Here is a 7397-nt window from a genome sequence, read left to right on the forward strand (position 1 = left end):
ATGATGATGTTTAAGATTTCACTAGCAATTGTGTGTCATTGACTTAGCCACGGTCCATGTCTCCCTTGCCCAAAACTCACCGCAAGACTACCTCAATGCTCACAACGCAGCTCGTGCACAGGTTGGTGTTCGACCCATGAGATGGGATGCAAAAGTAGCTTCTTATGCCCGAAACTACGTTGAGAAACTTAAAGGTAGCTGCAAACTTGTGCATTCAGGAGGTCCTTATGGTGAGAACCTAGCATGGGGTAGCCGTGACCTTTCGGGCACAGCCGCTGTGAAAATGTGGGCAGCAGAGAAGCCCAAGTATGACTACAACTCTAATTCATGTGTAGGTGGTGAGTGCCGCCACTATACACAGGTAGTTTGGAGTAACTCAGTGCGTTTGGGGTGTGCCAAAGTTCGATGCAACAATGGTGCCACCATCATCAGTTGCAACTATGACCCTCCAGGCAACTATGTCAAGAACCTCTAGGCATCAATAATGTTTTTGTTTTTTCTAGTTTTGCACTTTTTCTTTTTCTTTTTTCCCCTTAAATAATAAGTGGTGGATATGATCCAAGTTGTTCCCATGTTGAGAACTGGGTAATGACTCTTGGGTGCGTTTAAAGAACAGCTAAATTATTTTAAAAACCATGTCATGCATTATGATATAATAAAAATGAGACATAAACTTATTACTGCTCTTGATCAATGAATACTTTTGTTGTAGCAAGCTTATTTGTGGTGTTATACAAATGGGAATTACTACTAATAATAATTGGATTTATTGAGAAGGTTTTTTTTTTTTTTTTTTTCCTTCTTTAGTGGCATTCTAACCACACCCCATGACTATCATAAATATATAGCTTCATCTAGTTCGATCTAGCTGGATCTGAATATATAAGGAATGTGGTAGTCATGATTTAGTAAATAAATGGCAATATGTTTCTCTCCTTAATTAGTTGTCCACTTTAACTTCTTTTGTATTTGCTTTTGTTTTTCCTCAAACATGGACCGTTTGGCAGAAAATATTGTCCAGATGGGTTAAATCTCGGAAAATCAACAAGAAAAACTGATGCATATATTGCGTGCCACATATATTGATACAAATTGTAATCTCCAATTTTACCAAAAATTCAATTTAACCATGTAATTTTTTATTTATTCAATATATTCCTACAACTTTGGTTCATTTTCAATGTGGTCCTTCCATCTACTTTCGTGAGAGGTTTTGCCGTTAAGTTTCCCAAAAGGATATAGTTTTGATGTTTTCGAATTTAAAAATGATGTCATTTTTAGGACATTTAATGGAATAATATGACACAATATGATATATATATATATATATATATATCCAAATATCTCTAAGTATTTGACTATTTCCTTGGATGTATGTAACCCTCTTTCCCTCTATTACAGACTACACACTATTACAAATATAAATCCCTTAGTGGTGGCTCAAAGATGGTTCAAGAGGTTTTGAACCTAGAATCTTATAGATATCATGAGGTCTTAGGAATCACTTAGCTTACCATTAACAACTACAACTTTTAGTAAAATGAAAATATTCCTTTTACTGGAGTAATTATGCACTACTTGTGTTAGAGATATATTAGACATACTAGTCCAATGTAATAGGCTTAAACCCATTCCTACTTGTACTAGTAGTCTATGGTTTAGTCGCCTACATGTACTCATGTTACGGATTCATTGTAACATAGGTTATTGTATTACACTCTTGCATAATAGAGATGTAACCCTTAATGGATTACTCCATGGATGTAGGCCGATAAGGCTGAACCATGTAACCCTCGTGCTCTCTGTGTTTCTATTCTATACTTTTTATTTCGCATTCACTTTAGCATATACAATATGGTATAACACATTGCATTGCTAATATATTTAACAGGGCTGTGGGCTTTAGGCCCACCTTGTTTGCTTGTATAACACGCATACTTGTACTACATACTCTACCTCTTATATAAAAGCACTTATGTATATTTTATTCTCTAAGAAATACAATACTATTCATTCAGTATTTAACATGACTGTAGAAAGGGAAAATTCCTAACCTATCACAAGCTGACACATCATACTACTAAGTTCACAAAATACAACCAATTACAAAACTCCACGTATTATTGCTAGGTTTTGCTATCATTACTCAGAAAACAACAGAAATTTGCCAAGTGCCGCCATACAAAAACCAATCACACATCAGCGTATGTAAGTGATGACATAAGCAGTCCAGCACGTGTAAGCAATGACATATGCAACCCAGCGCATGTAAGTGATAACATAAATAGACCAATCAGACTCTGCCATGTGTCGCTCACCCACCCCCAAACTCCTATAAATAGAAGCCTTTCCAAGGCATTTAAAGAGGGAAAAAAGATCCATCTAGAGCACAAGCAGCATCAGAGAAGATTCAGAAGCACTTAGAAGTACCGAAACTCTACAAGAATCAAGCCTCAAAACCTTCAAGAACTTCAACCTCAAAATCGAAGAACATTCAAAGCAGAATCATCCAAACTATCTGCCTAGATCCTAAAGTTTGTTGGAATCAAGCTCAAAAACCTCTAGAAACCTTAACAAACCATAAATCAACAAAGCTCTACGAATTCAAGCCTCTAAAGTATCGAAGAACTTCCACAACAAACCTTCAAAGAAAAAGAATGCACAAAGAACACGAAGAACGCACGAAGAACGCAAAGAATGTGAAGAACAAAGAATTTCTAACAAGCTCATAGCCAAAGATTCATTGTAATTCCTTTCAAAAATCTTCGATCCATTCCTCAACCAAATTGAAGGATATTTTGTGTTTGAGTCAAAATCACATTACCACAATTCCAATCAATAAGTCTTTCAAGAAGATCGAATCAGAAGATCACTCTTTTGTAATTTTAAAGAATTGTACCACACATTTACCAATACGAATTCGCATTTGTGAAATTATTTTATTTGTTTGATTTATTTCAAACTAGAAATTTAGTCATCTACAAATTCTGGCATGCCCGGTGGGACCTCTTTGCCTCTCATCTCTTTCTCCTTCAAAAGAAAAGAAATTCAACATCATTTTGCTACCAACTTCAATGGTCTCTAGCAAGAATGTCCGAAAATCTATGGTTGATGCTTCTAGTGCTAATGATTATGTTGGCTTAATCACTCGCAATCGATCCAAAGCTCTTGATTGACTTCAACCCCAATCAACCAAAGAAGGTAGGAAAGCTACCACCAAGGATTCATCTATCTCGAAAGATTTTGAGATCAATAATGAATCATCCCCAACAAAGACCTTTTCTATCAACTCTTCACCCGTGATGAGAAACTTAAGGAATAAAGTACCTTTAACTCATCCTGTTTCATCATTTTCTCCATCATATCTTGAGGTCATGCCAGTGATGATGACCAACACCTCTACCATGGAAGAAAAGATGGCTGAAAGGGAACAAAGGGTCATCCTTCTCATAAAAGCACTTGAAGATAAGGATGTCAAAATTACAACCCTGATGAACAAACTGGAGTTACAAGATTCGGGTGAATCAAATCTTGACCTTGAGCACCCACCTAGCTTTACCTTGAAAGGAGAAAACGCCAGGGTTAATGAAGGAAAAGGAGGTGAAGGCACTTCTCAACACGGACATTCCACCTCAATGGCCTCGATATCTGTCCAACAACTGCAAGACATGATAACAAATACCATTCGAGCACAGTATGGGAGTTCTTCTACTAGTTCCCTCATATATTCAAAACCCTACACAAAGCGCATCGACAACATGAGAATGCCAAACGGATACCAACCTCCTAAGTTCCTACAATTTGATGGGAAGGGCAATCCAAAACAACACATTGCCCACTTCGTAGAGACTTGTAAGAATGCAGGAACTTAAGGAAGCCTCCTTGTAAAACAATTTGTTCGTTCACTTAAGGGAAATGCATTTGATTGGTACACTGATTTGCAACCTAAATCAATCAACAATTGGGAACAACTTGAAAGGGAGTTTCTTAACCGATTTTATAACACACGTCGAACGGTAGGCATGATGGAGCTTACTAATACCAAGCAGTGGAAGGATGAGCTTGTTGTTAATTATATCAATTGGTGGCGTTCTTTGAGTTTAGATTGTAAAGATAGACTTTCTAAAATCTTGGCTGTGGAGATGTGCATCCAAGGCATGCATTGGGGACTTCTTTACATCCTTCAAGGGATGAAACCCCAAACATTTAAAGAGTTAGCAACTCGTGCACACGACATGGAATTGAGCATCTCTAGCCATGGAAATACGAAACCTCTTGTACTTGAGGAAAGGAAAGAAACATGGGAAATAAGGAAAAATGACAGGAGTACGAAAAGTAATATCAAAGACTCAATGAATATCAAACCTGCTCCAGTCAAAATTTCAACAAAAAATGTGAAGGCTAATGAGAAGAGGCCCGAGGGAGGCTAACAGCGTGAAACACGTCACTCATCAGTTAAGGAATGGGAACAAAAGGTGTATCCTTTTCTAGATGCCGATATGCCTAAAATGCTAGAACAACTACTCAAGTTGAAATTAATTGAATTGCTAGAATGCAAACGACCGGAAGAGATAGGAAAAGTTGATAACCCGAACTATTGTAAGTATCATCGCATCATAAGCCATCCAATCCAAAAATGCTTTGTTCTTAAAGAACTCATCATGAAGCTAGCCAAGGAAAGGAAAATCGACTTGGATTTTAATGATATTGCTCAGTCAAACCTTGCAACATTTTCTTGCGGGTTACCTAGTTGCATGTCTCGAACTCCTAAGTAGGGGGCAATTACTTGTTCAAGTTTAGCTCTCACAAGAAGCATTTGATTATAGCTTAAATGATGATAAAAGATTAACAATGGATGAGGAAGAGGGCTGGACGATGGTTACTCGCAGGAGATGGCAAAATAGACGAACATTCCCTCTTCATTTGATCACCCAAAAGTCTAGAAGAGCACAAAACTAGATTCAGCCTCAATCAAGAGGAAGGAGCGATAAAAGGTAAGAAAGACTGGGAACAAAAATGTATGATGATTTAGCACAAACCCAAAAACCTCAAAATCTCATCACATTGTAAGAATTCTTCCACATAAAATTCTTTCAAAATGACTCAACAGAGGCCATGCATATAGTCTCTTGTTACGAAATTCATGTTGAAAAGGAGAATGTTAACCATGGTAGTCCAAATAAAACTTTGTCATTTTTGAAGGAACTCCAATCTCGAGTCGATGAAGTTGAACCCTTGCAATCCTCCACCTCACCAAAAAAAAGTGCTCACCCAACCTCTTGAAAAGCTAGAGATGTACACCCCTTCTACCAACATGCTTCAACAAACCTAGGAATGTTACGCATGCTCTCCAAACTTAACTTTCACTGATGAGGATCTGTTGTTAGGCTCTAGGCCCCATAATCATCCACTTTATGTCTTTGGTTATGCCTGTGAACAAAAGATCGATCGTATTCTCATTGACGGAGGTTCAGCTGTTAATATACTACCAAAAATGACAATGAGACGACTTGGTCTTACTATGGAGGAATTATCGCATAGTCATTTGGTCATTCAAGGTTTTAACCAAGGAGGACAACGTGCAATTGATATGATACACTTGGAATTAATCATTGGAGAATTGGCAAGCAACGTTTTGTTCCATGTCATTGATGCCAAGACAACCTACAACATGTTGTTACGATGTCCATGGATCCATAGAAACGGAATAGTGCCGTCAACTTTGCATCAATGTTTCAAGTTCCTTCAAAGTGGAATAAAAAAAGTCAATGCTACCTTGAAGCCTTTCGCTGAGACTGAAGCTCACTTTGCTAATATGAAGTTTTATGTAGAAGATGACATTCCAAATGAAGTTCTCCCAGTTGAGATCCCATCCATGGAAAGCAAGCAAGGTGAAAAGGAGCATGTTTGATTCATCACTAGAAAGGATATTCCTTCCCCAAAGAAAGGTCTAGAATGTGGGAATGATCATTCTAGTGAATCTACCAATAATTCAGTGAGAGCAAAAATTTCAGCGCTTTCCAACAAACCTCCATTCCTTCGTTATGTACCATTATCACGCCGCAGGAAAGGACAATCACCATTCACGGAATGCCTTCAATCTATAGCAAACATGGGAAGGCCTCTTACAAAGCTCACAATGGAGGATGTAGCCATATTGAAAGAAAATCATGCCATGCCTTTAACTTCATCCACAAATCCTTTACCCTCGAAGCCACTAAATGGATTCGTGTGGTCTTCACAAAGTCTGACAGAGCATGGTATTCTACCAAGTGAATGGACAAAAGAATGGTTTAACCCAAAGGCATATAGGTTGTTAGCCAGAGCAGGTTACGATTTCTCAAAACAAGGCGACCTAGGGCAATTGATTCTAGAAGTCACCGGAGAAAAGGTACATGGCCATAGCAAAACACAAAGGATAATGCGGCTTGAAGGGCATGAAATTCCTATCCCAAAGATTGGATTAGGTTATACTCCTGAACAACTAGCTCAGATATGGAGCAAGAAAAAAAGCAATGCTTCAAGTTCCCAATACATAACAGTGGAGGTCGGCGAAAGTGCAAAACAAAGAAAAAATTACCCTTCATCACACGTCTCAGTGTTTGATCGTATTGAGGCCTCATTGTCACGGATCACAATGTTCAACAAGTTAAATACAACTTGCTTGATACAAAATCGGGACACTCTTACTTGTAAATTAGCCTTTGATCGACTAGGGGCAACAAAAAGGCCTGTTGATAGTCATTCTCAAAATTCAATGAACTTTGAGGTTTAAGGGGAGAAGAAAGCTAATGATGAGATATGCAATAGCATTTCTTCATGCATGAAACGTAACTTTACCCTAGATATCGGCACTGAAGGATCGCTTAAAGTCAAAAGGCGAACGATTGTACACACAAGTCAGTCACTCGTTTGTAATGAGCAAATTGAAGAGTTATCATCCTCGTTTCATATTACAGTAAAAAAGGATACATTGTCAAATACTGAAGCAACCAATGAAGAGGTCGATGAAGCTCCTCCAGCCTTGGAAGATGGAGGACAAGCTACAGTTGATGAACTTAAAGAGATCAATTTAGGAACTGTTGAAGAACCTCGACCAACTTTCATCAGTGCGCTTCTCACCTTTGAAGAAGAAGAAGGGTACCTCAAGCTCCTAGTAGAATATAAAGATGTGTTTGTTTGGACTTACAAGGAAATGCCTAGGCTCAATCCAAGTATTGCTCTACACCATTTGGCAGTAAAGAAGAGCGTACACCCAGTCAAACAAGCCCAAAGATGCTTTTGGCCAGAGCTTATCCCTTAAATAGAAACTGAGGTCAATAAACTAATTGAGGTGGGCTTCATTCGAGAAGTATAGCACCCAGAATGGATAGCTAACATTGTCCCTGTCAAAAAGA

General features: G+C 38.2%; 1 pseudogene; it reads left to right on the forward strand.

Moving 5' to 3' along the window:
* LOC115966667 lies at positions 1 to 475 on the forward strand (annotated as a pseudogene).
* The last annotated feature ends 6922 nt before the right edge of the window (positions 476 to 7397 follow it).

Source organism: Quercus lobata, chromosome 11 (genome assembly GCF_001633185.2).
Source record: "Quercus lobata isolate SW786 chromosome 11, ValleyOak3.0 Primary Assembly, whole genome shotgun sequence".
Classification (NCBI taxonomy): domain Eukaryota; kingdom Viridiplantae; phylum Streptophyta; class Magnoliopsida; order Fagales; family Fagaceae; genus Quercus; species Quercus lobata.